The sequence below is a fragment of the Haliotis rubra genome, unplaced genomic scaffold (genome assembly GCF_003918875.1).
Source record: "Haliotis rubra isolate DU_JTF1 unplaced genomic scaffold, ASM391887v1 Scf381, whole genome shotgun sequence".
Classification (NCBI taxonomy): domain Eukaryota; kingdom Metazoa; phylum Mollusca; class Gastropoda; order Lepetellida; family Haliotidae; genus Haliotis; species Haliotis rubra.
Window position 1 is genome coordinate 943016 of NW_025767059.1, and position 15665 is coordinate 958680.

Sequence of the window (15665 nt, forward strand, 5' to 3'; positions counted from 1 at the left end):
TGGTATTAAGGCTGCTGCTTATATGGAATTTCCAGAAGCTGTCTTGGCTGATAATAGGAAATAGCATTCCAAACCTACAAGTAAATTATTAATGCACGGGTCAATAATTCAAATTTTCAGAGATTTTGAATCATTATTAGTTATTATCATATATCGACCAGAAGTGGATAATGCCTTTAAAACCCTATGGCTTATGGAAATTCTCAAGAAGCTGTCTTTGGCTGATGATAGCAGATAGCATTACAAACCCGCCAAGCAAATTATTATGAATGTACCTAGGTCAATAATCCAATTTTCTAGAGATTTTTAACTGTTATTATTTGCTCACGTGCCTTTGACCAGAAGTGGGATAATGCCTTAAAACCTCCAGTTTATGGAACTTCAAAAAGTTTTTATGGTTTGATGATAGGAAACAGCATTTCAAACCACAAGTAAGTTATTATGAATGAACTGGGTCAATTATTCTAAATTTTCAGAGATATTTAACTATTATTATTAACTACTACGCCTTTGACTTTCTAAAGTGGGATAATGCCTTTAAAACCCACAGCTTATGGAATTTCCAGAAGCTGTCTTGGCTGATGATATAGATTAGCATTACAAAACTTCTGAGCAAATTACAGGAATGTACTGCATCTATAATTTCTATTTTACAGAGACTTTTAACTATTATTATTAATCACATGCCTTTGAGCAGAAGTGGGATAATGCCTTGAAACCTAAGAAGCTATGAATTTCAAGCATTATTCAGTTGATAATAGTAAAATAGCATTTCAAACCTACAAGTCAACTATTAATGTACTGGGTCAATTCAAATTTTCAGAGATTTTAACTATTATTATTAATCACGTGCCTTGAGCAGAAGTAGGATAATGTCTTTAAAACCCAATGTTTATACAATTTCAAATTTATCTTGGCTGATGATATTGAATAACATTGCAAACCTGTGAGCAAATTATTAATAAAATGGTCAATAGTTCTCATTTCAGAGACTTTTAACTGTTATCATGAATGACATATGCCCTTTGCCCGAAGTGGGATAAAGCCTTTCAAACCTCTATTACAGTTTATGGAATTTCAAGATTTCCTCTGAGCTTATAGTGGTAAATAACAATTCCAACTTGTCAGCAAATTCTGAATGAAATAATAGTATAGCATTAATAATGAAATAAGTAATAATGATACTCACATGTCCTTAACCAAGTGTGGGAATATGCCTTAAAAAATCTACAGTTGAATGTATTGTATGAGAAGGGTTGATTGTTGTTAGCACACACTATTAATGTATTAGTGATTTGCATGTAGTAACCTTTAGTATTTGAGGTCAGTGATTGTGCAATGTTTGACGCTTTATCAGGTCTAAATCTGTGTGTTGTGCGTGATGCCCTTGAAGGGCGATAGTTATTTGACTCAAGCTGAATGGGTGTGAGGTGTAAACCGAAGGGTGATAGTTATTTGACTCAAGCTGAATGGGTGGTGAGTGTAAAACTGTTAGGTTCAGGTTATATCTATCTTGGTAAAGTTATTATATGTTCTTTATTCCTTGTGACAACATTCGCTTTGAGTAAAGTTTAAAAATTACAGTTATCGAATCTAAAGATTCCTCATGGCTGTTGATAGTATTTAATACAAGTGAAACTCTAGAAACAGAGTCTATATGCAACAGGTCAAATACAATGTTTAGAGATTTTTATAACTATTTTATACTATCTTCATATGTCCCATTAGATAAAGGAAACAACTTTAAAATATGATGATGGTAGATCATATTTCTGCATTACGTAGAATGCAGCTATGAAAACAAATAGGCCATTAATTAGTAGTACAACTTTAAGAGAGTTGGAGTTAACTTGATTTAATCTTGGTATGCCTTTGACCAGGGAGCAGAGTGGACAAATGTCTCCTAAGTCTAATACCAACAGAATAATCTGACATTTTAAAATTGTGCCAGGCTGAATCTTGAACAGGACAATATCTCTCTTATTTTCAGGAGAATCTGTACAATATTAGTATAATACATACAGATTCAACCCGAAGAGGGATAACACCATAAAAATTACAATCAATGAAATCCTTCTGATTTCATTTTTGGCTGCCTTAAGCAGCAAAATCACACCACATATTTAAGGAGCACACTGGGCTGATCTACAGCACCAATTTTAAGAGATTTGTTTATTAGTATTACTTATATTCCCTCAACCAAATGTATTTGAAGTGGAAACAAGTTTAAAATCTATATTTTAAAGGAATTTATTATTTTCTTTTGGGTTCCTATACTTCATACTTATAAGCAAAATCTAAAAGTAGTGGGGCAATATTGTATGTTTTTAATTTCCTTTGACTACATTTATCACACAAATTTCCAAATCCAAAAGCTGGCATAAATTGTTTTTGCTTGTTTGTTGTTTGTTGCTACACAATATTTCTAGCTACATGATATCTGTAAACAACTGAGTTTGCTTGCAAGATAATCCAGTTATTGAAGGATCATAAACAGCCACACGTGCAATCATTCAGACTTGATTCTAAAGCAGTCAATTAAGTCGGTAGAGCCTGACAAACTATATCCACATCAGGTAGCATATCATTTCTGGGGAAAATTACACACAAAAAGTAAATATGAACGCATCAGTGCCTTGACAGTTTCATCTCAGTAACAATATGTCATCAAAGAAAAGCTTCAGCTGCTTGGCCTTCCTAAACACAATTTTACAGATGACCCTTTCAAGCCAATTGTGAAGGGGTACAACTCTAACTGCTAATTAGTTCAGCAAATATAATGTTATTGATGACAATGCGCTGGAATAACAAGTTCAAAGCTTTGCTATGAAAGGGTCTACAGTGACTTCCCCATTTATACTTAAGCTGAACAGGTAGTGGATTTTCAGTCAGAACATTAAAGAAAAAATTTGGATAATTTCTACACCATGTTTTTCTTCAAAGTTAAAATTATAGCCTTCTGAGATGGGGCACAAACTCTCCCAAATTTTTCATTTCTGAGTAATTATGCCTTGTATGTCAGGTGTCTGTTACAAACAGCTTCCATGTACACAATAATGATGAAAGTTTTAAAATGATCATTACTGGCAAATCTTATTAATAACACTAGCAAGTAATATTTAAACACAACATTGCCATGGAGGCTAAACATGTTATAAAATAAGGGAGCCACTAACCGCTTAAGGGGCCATGAACATTTGGGCATGATATCTTTAACTGGACCTTTCACTCAGCATTATCAGCATAGTATTATGTGTGATGGCGTGTTACAGAATACACCCTACCATTATAAATAATAGATCACCACTCAATTTTTACTGTGTCATGAATGTGTACATGAACCTGTATATTTTCGAGTATTTCATAAGGAAATATTCTCTGAAAAGAATATGACCAAGCAACATACCAATCTTCTTTATATACTCTCACAAATGGCATAACACAAATAACTTAAATCTCAAAACAAACTTTGAATTATTATACATACATACCCATCAAGAATGGATGTAACATCATTAAAAAATAATTAAGACATAATTGTTTCTTTTTTTATTCCCCGTTATTATTTTTAAAAGAAACTTATTTACTGTATTATTACATAAAACACTGTGCAAAATTGGCCAGGGCTTGTTGATATTTAGAGACAACTTACTGTATTTTTTACACATATTAGCAGGAGTATTAAACTATAAAATCAAAATCAATACCATTCACATCATATATTTTCTGGTTCCTATTTGTGAGCATAAAGCATATATTGTTAAAAGGAATAATTAGCTATATTTTTAAAAATATCATTAGATATTGCAAGAAAGTCATATATTTCAAGTTGAGCAGTGCACCATTTTCTGAATGAATGAATCATTATGAATAAAAAAATGAATGAAAACACCTGACACCTAGATTCAGCATCCACAGCTAAGAATATTAAGTGGCCTGCTCACTTATTTTGCAGCTAGTAAGAGTAATTACACGGTAAGGCGTAAGGAAAATGAATTCTATTTCTTGTTTCAGTTTCATCGTTTCACCATTTTCTGCGCTGCTATATTTAGCTATTATGGCGGATATCTGAGCTATGGAGCGCTACCATTGGCATTTTTTATGATCAGTAGTTAAAACCAAGGACACGAGGTGTGCAGCTGATTTTGATCTTTAATAATTGTTTGTCGATTAAATGCCTGTAGTTGACACAGTAAGACGCATAATCTCTCCATATTAGTTATCCCAATTCTGGTCGTATCCCAGTTTTGGTCGCAACAAACGTGAACGGCTCGCCTCCCTCCAGTCACCCGGTCAGCCTCGATAGCTCTCTCAAGTCCATCTCGTAAAAGAGCCTTCACCTTGCCTTGTCACGTCTTCATTAACACTCTCAGGAAGATTGAGTATGGTTATGCTTAGTCTTATATCATCCCGATGTTGCTTGACCTTTAAACCAGATAATACTTTAGTATTTGATTTTATTGCTCCTGAATGAAACTGCTCACTTTACTGTGTTCAGACGTTCATCTCTGTCATCACATATTCACTTCAGAAATCTTCTATATATATAAGCTGTAACTGTGAAATGTGGCTATCATAAATTGTAACTATGAAATGCTGACTAACAAATTGCCTGCTTATAAATTTGGTGTTATGACTTTTCTACCTTTTAAATGACAATGTGAATATGTGTTTTGAAATAAAACTCATTCCGAGTATGTACTTACAATGTTTATTAATGCAAACTTGTTTTCGTCACTATATGGCTGGAATAATGCCGATGTGACGCAAACCCAACTCAACTCAACTCAACTCTATTTCTTTCCCAACCATCCTTTTGACTTTTTCGTCCTCAATTCCAAATCAAATCTATGGTCAAAATGAGTCATTAACTTGTCGATAGCGTTCATGATGCTTGAGAAACACTTTGTTCTCTGAAATTCTCGACGCTGGGGTACAGTGTTATCGGTATACGGCAAGTTCCAAACACCTCATGCGAGTCAATATATAAAAGAATTAGCTATTGAATAACACGTTTGATAAATGATTCAGGACACGGTTTCTTATGATTCACTTAAGCTGCCTCTCACAGAACAGACAGCTAAATGACACTGGGTCAACACACTGGGCATCAATCCTATCTGTCGGACCACGACCTCATGTTAATCAACAACACCTGAATAGATAACCTGTGGTCAATGAGTATGAGCATTAGTACTCGCGGTCCATTCCAGAGGATACACGAAAGCCACGTCACAACAGAGTTGGTCCTCAAACCGATGAAGAGTCATGGACCTTATTTAGCAAACGGTATTGACAAACTTTATGGACGTCAAACTCAATGATAAAAGTTATTTATCCATAAGGGTTTTCTTTAATATTGTACTTCCTAACTTCTAAAATGCTATTCAAAGAAGTCATGGACCTACCCATAGACATCAACGAACATGTGCATCCGCTCCCATTCATATAGAACGTGCCAATAATCATGGATCTAACTCATAAACATTTGTAGATAATTTATTCATAAGAAACTGTGAGGCTACAGGCAAGTTTAAAAACATTTAGGAAGCACTTGTATAAAATATATACATACCATAACGTAAAAGCGGCATGATGGATATATATGGACACATTCGTTAAAACAAAATGTTAACTGAAAATACTGGGGAAATGTATATGGGTACAGTAAAGGAAATACATTTATGGATGACAGCTCCTTTACAATGTTATGTAAAATTCACTGTGGAAAACTCAAACATATGATATCAACAAGAGTTTCATACAAAATAGTAAAAACATACCAGGTGACAGATAAACGTACCAAGTGACAGAATGACATGCCGTGGCGTGGGTGATTGTTCCATTAATGCACAGAAAATGACACGCTCCACAAATTCAGTAGTAGCCAAATGTTAAGGAGAGTTGCATCAAAAACATAAATTCACAGCACCCGTTATTCACGGTAAGAAGCGAGTGAGTGAGTTTAGGTTTACGCCGCACTCAGCAGTATTCCAGCTTATATGGGCAGCGGTCTGTTGATCCAGCGATCAACAGCATGAGCATCGATCTGCGCAATTAGGAACCGATGACATGTGTCAGCCAAGCCAGCGAGTCTTACCACCCGATCCCGTTAATCGCCAGTTACGACAAGCATATGGAGTTTACTGAAGGAAGCTCATTCTAACCCGACCCTTCACGGGTCAAGTAGCGAGAATCATGCACCGATCTGACTGTAACGGGCCGGGACAAATAATAGGAATAGAAACCATGTTTCATTCAGGCGCGTACGAGAAAACATATGATTAGACCTCAGAACCCCGCTGGTATCGAAAGGTGAAGCGAACTATCCTCAGTATGTGTGACATACAGTAAAATATCCTGTTCACACATAATAGATCGGATTCTCCGACAATCTGAGTAGTGGGGAAAGTAGTCCCATTTGGTGGGCGTGATCTAAAATAACACGTGACCACTTTAGCTAGATAGGGCTGCAGAGATTGCAAAGAATACAACAGAATTATTATTTTGATGTGTGTCTTTTCGGTACAGGATTGTTATACCGGACCTGAACCCGTGTCCCCTTTGCGAACATACAACAACAATAGTAACTTATCATGACAGAATAAAGAAGAATTCTTGCTTCTACTGTTACCAACTACTCAAATGCGAATCATAACAAGTTTTGGATTTACATAGATGTGTTTTGAAACATGCAAGTTTTAGGATTAACATATGTACAGCATGTGAAGGAGAAGCGATATTCCCGGGTCTATAAGACTGCGATTACATTAACTACTAAAGTCCCATGTATGTTCCATAGCTTCAGTCAAACGAGTTGTGGGGAGTCAAATCGAAATAGTGCTTAGGAAATTCTATATTTTTACAATATGAATAATAAACAAAGATAATGTTCCTGTGTACTTATCAGACAAACTGCAGTACGCTGGAAATCCATTTTTGAAAACTACCCATTTTAAAGTTTGCTTATCTTGGACAATAACTTGGTGAGAACAAGCTTGAACAAGTGCAATCATCAGTGAGCCTTGTACAGCGCACATAACTTTTATATATCCGCTTGCACCAATGGCTGTAAAATGACTAAAAAGACATCACTTGTGCATAGCATAAGAGTCAGGTGATGGGGGAATGTAAGGACAGTGTCACTTAAGTGGATAAAGAAAGTGGAAGCAAATGGGACTCAATACATGATGGTCTATTGGATACGATGTACGTTTAAATCTACCAAATATATCTTGGAAGCATCTCTTGCAAGATCACATCAGCATCAATACTTAATTCCGAAAGGTATATAATTTATATGAATAGAGGTCTGGTATTGCTGTGGTATTGCGTCAAACAATCAACCAATCATATAATCGTAGTTTTCCTGGGGTACAAAAGCAGTGTGTAATCTACTATCATCAATGCTAAACAATCAAAGTGGAATATATCTGTGTAGATCAGCATCAGTCATCATTGTTTTCATGAGACCGAATGTCCACCTTCTGCTGGAATGTTCAGTTTCTGTGTTTGGCGTACACCCACAGACCTTCAGTGGACTTCATCACGCCAGCAAACCTTCTCCCAACCTTGTAGCTTGTATCTACCTCTAACTTGTATCTGAAAAGCAAAAACATTTCTTGAACTTTTTTAGCATTAGTAATGAAAAACTAGAACATATATATTTTAGTAAGAACTGACTTCAGCTTTCTCAGACGTGGTAATAACAAAAAAGAGATTCTTTGAATTTGTTGGTTGTATACGGTTTGTAAATTGTATTTCAAAGCAGGAAATATATTTGTTTTTAATGTTACAGGGACTGAAATTACATGTAACAAATTATTTAAGAAAACATACCTCTGAGGAATTCTCCCTATTATGACCTTTTCTTTCGTTCTGAGCGAAATGTTGCCTAATGCAGTTTCTGAAGAGAACATATATGAACAATAAATAACACATTCTCCCATGTACTCACATACTCGCGAGGATATATATATCCCCGAGGAAAAAGAAAGGAAGAATTTTCTTGCAACTGAAATATTAGTAATAAAAGCGAAATATCGAACCTGTCCATATTATCCCATTCTAACAACGGTAAAAAGATTTAATCTAGGTCAGGTGATTTTCTGTGGAAGGCAATTGGTTTCAGTCAAGTGAGTATGGTTTTACGCTGCTTTTAATCAATATTTCAACAATATCTCGGCCCGGAACATCAGAAGGTTCAATGAAGACTGAGAGCAAGAAATCAATTTGCAACGAAATGAACCTATAATGTTTGAAATGTTGTACATTTGCGTCCCGAATAGACGTATTTTGGTCCGATTTTAAAAACGAAAATATATTTTACAAAACAGGACAGTCTAGAAGTATTTATGCGAGTCCCGACTAAACATCAGTCCTGTTTCAGTTTGGATGTATAGTGTCTAGTGCTTCTGTAATAAAACTACAATTTAGAATCACAAACAGATTTCTCAAGAACGAAGATTGAAAACATGATAACAATGTATATATTCTTCATTTTTCTACTCCTACTCAGAAGTTGTACACTACAACATACGGTATTCGTGAGTAGAAAACAACATTAATTCTGTAATTAATCGAGTCTGGACCAGACAATCCAGTGATCAACAGCATGAACATCAGTCTACGCAATTTGGACACGATGACATGTGTCAACCAAGTCAACGAGTTTGACCACCCGATCCCGTTAGTCGCCTATTACGACAAGCATGGGTTACAGAAGATCAATTCTAACGCGGAGCTTCACGGGTGCAGAGTGAGTGTCGGAACCTAGGGTTTGACACAACAATCCCAGCTGTAGTTTAACCTAACACAATAAACAGACTGGCTGGACAGACATTATAAGTTGTTCACTGGTCTCGAGAAGGGCATGGGTAGATGTACCCTCGATGTTTGTATATGTTCCTGAGCCCGAAGGACCAGTGAACAACGTATTTATGTTACCGAACACACCCAATGGTAATTTTGAACCATTTGAAGCACCGGGTATCGATCACAGCATGGGTACCAGACAACAAGAAAAACAAATTTAGAGTTATCTCCTTCCATCGATTTGCATTCCCAAAAATCGGTAATTTCCGTACATCATACATTGATTCAATGTTGATCGAGATAAAGACTTTACTACTACGAAGTTCCAAATGAGTCCTCATTCCAGCGGGTACATAGAGAATGTTATATGCTTGTAAGGGTACGTGAAAATAATAGAAAGCGCTCAAGCCAATCAGAAACGACATTTATGTGTGAGGCAAGGTAAGTAGTATTACCGTGGGCCAGCAGAGAGGGATGTATGAGTAGGTGTTCTGCTTCTGGATGTTCTCAGGCAGGAAACGGTCGAGGTCAAACTACATCCGGCTTCTCCCACGAGTCTGGGTTGTGATGAACATTCCATATGCCCAGATGCGACCATTATTGTTCCTACTGGAAAGACCTTCCCACCGTCCAGCTCCATGGGATGTTCTAGTCTCCGACTGACGAACGGGACTGGCGCAGTGTAACCTCATCCCTTCCTTCAGAACTCCGGGCCAGATATTCCATCTCCTTGGATGTCATCCCTAAAACATATACGTGGTTCATTACCTTCCAGCTTCCGACTTCTCCAAATATAAAGTCAAACATGTTAACAGACGCATAGTTTATTAACGTCTCGCCTCAATTTACATATAAGATGCTATGAAATAACGTAATATAAAATGAGCCACTCCTGTTGGAGTATGAGGATGCTTAGAAGTAGGATTAAACCATATTTTAAAAACTCCCCATGCACATTGCAGTAGATAAAAGAAATTCTGTAATACATATATATAATGATTATAAAACAGTAATTACGCAGCTGTAAAATTGCCTTGTAGGTTTTGCACTAAGCGTTACAATTACCACGATTGGCCAGGATAAAACACTAGGATATTAATATGTAGGCTGACTGAGCGAGTTTAGTTTACGCCGCTTTTAGCAATATTCCAGCAATATCAATGGAGGGACACCAGAAATGGGCTTCACACATTGTGCACGATGTAGAAATCGAACCAGGCCTAAAGCTGCGTGAAACCATACTCACTCACTCACTTTTCTGGCAATTTCTCCTACTCTTCTCTAATTTCTCCTAAGATGAGTGCCACGTACTCTTGATTTGTCCAAAATATTGAAAAATACCGTGGCGTTATCAATATTTAAATAATACCCCTATTGGAAATGATAATTATGTTTATGCTTATCAACTTGTTAAGATACCGTGAAAACAATTTTAAAAGTATTTTAAAGCTTCGACATGTATTTATTATATCTTAAACGAAAAGAAACAAAGTTGAATTTTTGTGATATGTTGCGTACCCATATCCTCACGATGATTGCTATATCTATATATGTACCTCGCCATTATTACTTTGGCACATATTCCTTAGCCATTGAGTTGAAATGTATTGGTTCTTGACCTAATAGAATTTCTCAACTTGACTCCCTACTACATGATAAGTCCTACAAGGTGATGTGCTCTGCCGTGTGATGTAAATTCGTCCATGGAATTAAGTACTACCGGAACAGGTGATGTGCTTTACCAATTGACAGGCCCAACCATGTGTAAGGGTATGTATACTATATCATATCAGGTCACCAAGTATACCAGAGTATGTATTGTTGCGGTGATGTGATATCGGACCAGGTTACCTGCCATACGAGAGTATGTATTATTTTAGGTGATGTGATGATTGACCAGGTTACCTGCCATACCATGGTATGTATTGTACAGAGTGATGTGATTGATTAGGTTACCTGCCATACCAGAGTATGTATTGTACAGGTGATGTGATTGACCAGGTTACCCTGCCATACCAGGGTATGTATTATTTACCCAGAGTGATGTGGATGATTCACAGGTTACTTCTGCCATACTCACAGAGGCGTATTGTACAGGTGATGCGGATTGACCAGGTTACCTGCCATACCATGGTATGTATTGTACAGGCGATGTGATTGACCAGGTCACCTGCCATACCAGGGTATGTACTGTGCAGGTGATGTGATTGACCAGGGTTACCTGCCATACCAGGAGTATGTATTGTACAGGTGATGTGATTGTCCAGGTCAACTGCCGCACCGGGGTATGTAATGTGCAGCAGGTGATGTAATTCCGACCAGGTGTTGCGCCATACCAGGGTATGTATCGTACAGGTGATGTGGTAATTGACCAGGTAAAGTGCCCTGGACAATAATAATAAGTGGGGTTCCCGACCAGCAGAATTAATTTTACGATGATTGCCATACCACGCGATTTGCTCTGCTGTAATGATTCCCCTACAACATAAAAATTCCCTGAACCAAGTGCTGTGCCCTACCATTTGATGTGCTTGGATTCTCTTCCTTCCAGCAAAGGTAGTCCACTTCCTCCTGGACCCTGGTCTGGAATTTGAGTTTGGAAGGCTTTGTGAAAATGCGTCCGTGAGATCGCACGGGCTGCTGTGTCGTGACCTTCACAAAAAGAAACGCAGATCTAAAACATCCACTTGAAATAAAAGTCCTGGTGAGAAGCAAATATATCCTTCACATAACTGGTCCATGTCCAGGGTCACAAGATTTGTCGATAACCAGTTTCTGTGGTGAATGATTGTTGATATTAGCTACAGATGTATGCTCGTTGTGCCTCTTTTAGATATTATTATTGGTGATGTCAGAGGTTAACGGCTTCCTGGAAAACATTTATAGTCATGCTTTGACCAGATGTGAACGGGGATATACTGGTCGATGTCTTGGACTACCTCTCTGCCATGTACTTGTAGATAACACCATGACAATGACCATGTGGAAATTTCGTAGCAATGCAAGTGAAAAATTCTGTCTCGTGTTCACATATAAATGACGGAATTCTGTACACGTCGCATTTCCATGACCAAGTAAGAATACATTTATTAAGATTAGGATTTACTAATGTTTGTGGAGAGATGGAGGGGTGAGTTTCAGCTTCATCCACTTTTTAAAAAAATGATTATCATTAATATTATGTGGTGGGGGGCAGCCACAAATGGGTTATACCTATCGTACCCAGTTTTTGGCCTGACTAGCGAACGCCTTAACTGATTAGGCTACTCCCCACTGGTACAGGCCAGAGATGGAAATACACTCAACCTTAAGAATAAATTTCTAATCGAGAATGAGCGGATAGAACACTTATAAATCTAGGACTAGGTCAACTATGTTTAAATCTATATGGGTGATTGTGACAATTTTGTGTATTGTCAGATGACAATATCATTGTTGCTTAAGATCAACAAATCATGGCCATGTTTGGAGTCAACAAAAGTAGTGCTTATGTCCATTCTGGAGGAGGTGTCAGATCATCATAATACTATACATTCCGAAGTGGGAGTCCGGAAAACCTTTCTGCAATTCTTCTATCTTTTTTGCATGTAACCTTTTCCATTACAACATTGATATTCCTTTTCATTATGCGATTTCGCAGTGCAGTAATGCATGTAATGACAGAGACATGTTCCAACGATCATCAATAAGGATGGTTATCCCGGTAAACAACAGCGATATGTTTAGTCGGCATACCTGGTAAATAGAAACGTAAGCCTGATTCCCATTCCTGACCTTCTAGCGGGTGAGACTCCCTGCCATCAGCATCCTTGGCACTGAGCAGGACGTCAAGGGAAGTCTGTGGCGGGCCTTTGGGGCCCATCTCTTCTCCTGTATATACATAGCATCATAAATACAGGCAATGCTATTCAAAAGGTATAATGTTACATTACTGGCTAACATCTCAAAGTGCTGAAAACAAAATAAACATCCCAGCACATATGTACTCAGCATTGTGAATATAACCCCATTGCAAATTATCTACCTGGTCGCAAGATAGGATACAAAATGGGTTCCATGTATAAAACTAAAAATATCATGCATATATTCAGGCATGTGAAAAGTTCATTTTCGAAATATTCCCTCACAGTTTCGTAGCGTTACTTCATTGAAATGCCGTATCTCTTCAGAAAAATGTTTTTCGATTTCAACCAGGGATAAAGCCCAGCTATCTTACCACAGCGTGTTTGGGCACAAAATGGTTTAACGCTAAAAGATTAATATGAAATAAGGCATGTCTGTGCACTACTTATTTTCGCAATTCAGCCAACTGCATGTGCGCATTACTTTCCTCTTTGAATTATCTCTACCTGCCGAGCTCCTCGTACATTTGATTTGGGGTTTGACGTATGAGATGAAGTTTTCTATGGACTATATTACACGGAATTAACACATGCAATACCGTTATATTGAAAGGGCCTTCTGCGATTAAAGCCATTTGAAAAGTTTCCATGACCAATACGCATGTTTTACAGAGAAAATATGTTTGTCTTCCTCCAGTCTTTCTGTTAATAGGGCGCGTGGGGTATTTAGTGCTTTTAAAACCATTAAGCTCCGTCCAGCCGAAGACCCGGGTTCAATTCCCCACATACGTACAATGCGTGAAGCCTATTTCTGGTGTCCCCTGCCGTGACATTGCCGTGTAATATTCGCAAAGCGGCGTAAAACCAACCTCACTCATATCGCCACTCTTCACATGCACGGTAAGTCATAGGACCCATTCTCTGCATTACCGTGAATCCATGTTGAAGATTGCTGAACGTTAAACACTTGCTCAAATTCTGTCGCCTCTTATCGATGATGCCTTTCCGCCCAGCTATGTAATATTAAAGTCACAACGCTTCCTAAACTTCTTTCCTCTTTGACGTGTTGTAAAGATGAAGTCAAAGAAGTACAGCCGGGTTGTTGAAAAGAAAAGTCTTCAATCATTCTCGCGCCTGATGCATCCATTTAATGAATTCAAGAAATCCATTGCATTCACTGTAATATTCTTGTTATTGTTCAACAACTTATATTTGCTCTTTTAACTAATCAACGCGAAAGTACGAAACAAGATTGGAAGATTAAGGGATTAAAACAAGTAAAGCAGTCGGAATCAGCTTCGAGCGTGAGTGAATGGATCTTATTAAAATACAACCTAATATTACAGCTTAGTATAGCACTCAAACATCGGCACTTCCGATTAAATAAATAAGTAAATTAGTAAGTATATAAACAATAATAATTAATGTCAACATTACAAAACCCCCTAATGGCTGAACAAAACAACACCAAAATAAACTAAATGAAAACTCCTGAAACTTACAAGTTTCTGGATTGTAGCAATCTCTTACAAGTATCTGATTGTAGCCAGGGTGAGTTAGCAAGTCATTCACTGCGGGCTTACATACGGATGTGTGTTTACCTTGAAAGAAAAAAGTATGCATATTAATTGATAAGTCTTTTCTTTAAAACAATATTGATCGTACATGCTGTGTGTAGAACTGAAGATTGCCCGTAACTAGATGTAACTGGAAAACCATGTCCCGCGTTCACTATTGTTTCTGGTTTCAGACTTCCGTACACACAGCCCTGTTACACTTTTCTCATCTGCGCTGAAGCTTCATTCCGTTTCCCGTAATTACACCTTGTTTCTACCTGCCTGGCATACTCTATCTCTACTGTTGTCACATATCAAATTCCCCGTACCTCACCCATGTTATTATTCATCAAACCCCCTGTACTCACCCATGTTATCATATATCAAATAGCCTCGGTACTCACCCATGTGTTGTAATAGTCTAATTCCTCTTACTCACCCATATTATCATTTATCAAATTCCTCGCACTCACCCATGTTGTCATATATAAACCCCTGCACTCACCCATGTTGTATTAATCTAATTCCTCGTACTTACCCATGTTATCATATATCAAATTCCCCTTATTCACTCCCGCTTTTCATAATCAAATTCTCGTATCACCCATGTTATCATATATCAATCACCTCGTACCTCTACCCATGTTATCATTTATCAAATTCCTCGTACTGATCCATGTTGTCATATATCAAAGTCCCCGCACTCCACCTTACGTTGTCAGATATGAAATTCCCCCATACTCACCATTGCTGTCATATAACAAATTCTTCGTACCCAATAATACGGTGTCATATCTTCACTCATGTTGTAATAATATTTCAAATTTCCCGCGTACTCACCCATGTTGCTGGAATGTTTTCCTTTGACTGACATGGCGCATCTCAACAGGATATCGTAAGCCGTACACAGACTGATCATGTTGGACAACTCAAAGCTGGTGCCTTCCCTTGATGTGATTGTCAATCTTAGCCTGTTAAATAAAAGTTTATTGGTGAAGGTTTTATTGAATGAGTGAGTCAACTTTAACGGCAATTTCACGACCTATAAGTGTGAGGGAATGCTGAAGTGATGAAGTTGTAAGGTGTCCACATCTTCGAAAACCAATCTGATCATGCGCTTCACACACACACACACACACACACACACACACACACACACACACACACACACCAGGTGCCTAGGAAGGTTTTTGTAAATGCTTAAATTAGTAAGGCCTTTAAAGCTGATCAGGCAACACTGAACATAGTGCGGCATGACACGTTGAAATTAAGACACATGTAAATCCGCATGTACACTCACAGATGATTGTAAAACATATACACGCCGTTCACATTAAAACACTGCCACATGTATACTTCCCAGAAATATTGGCTCAATTTGTAAAACGTTTTTAATCAGGGCTGAATTACCCTCTGTCAATAAAAGACGACACACACCAGAATAGTTGAAATC

General features: G+C 37.6%; 2 pseudogenes; both read right to left on the reverse strand.

The window, feature by feature from the left end:
• LOC124286375 overlaps nt 1-15665 on the reverse strand; it is a 63696-nt pseudogene that overhangs the window by 43602 nt on the left and 4429 nt on the right.
• The window catches only part of LOC124286376, a 31607-nt pseudogene continuing 23411 nt past the window's right edge, over nt 7470-15665 (reverse strand).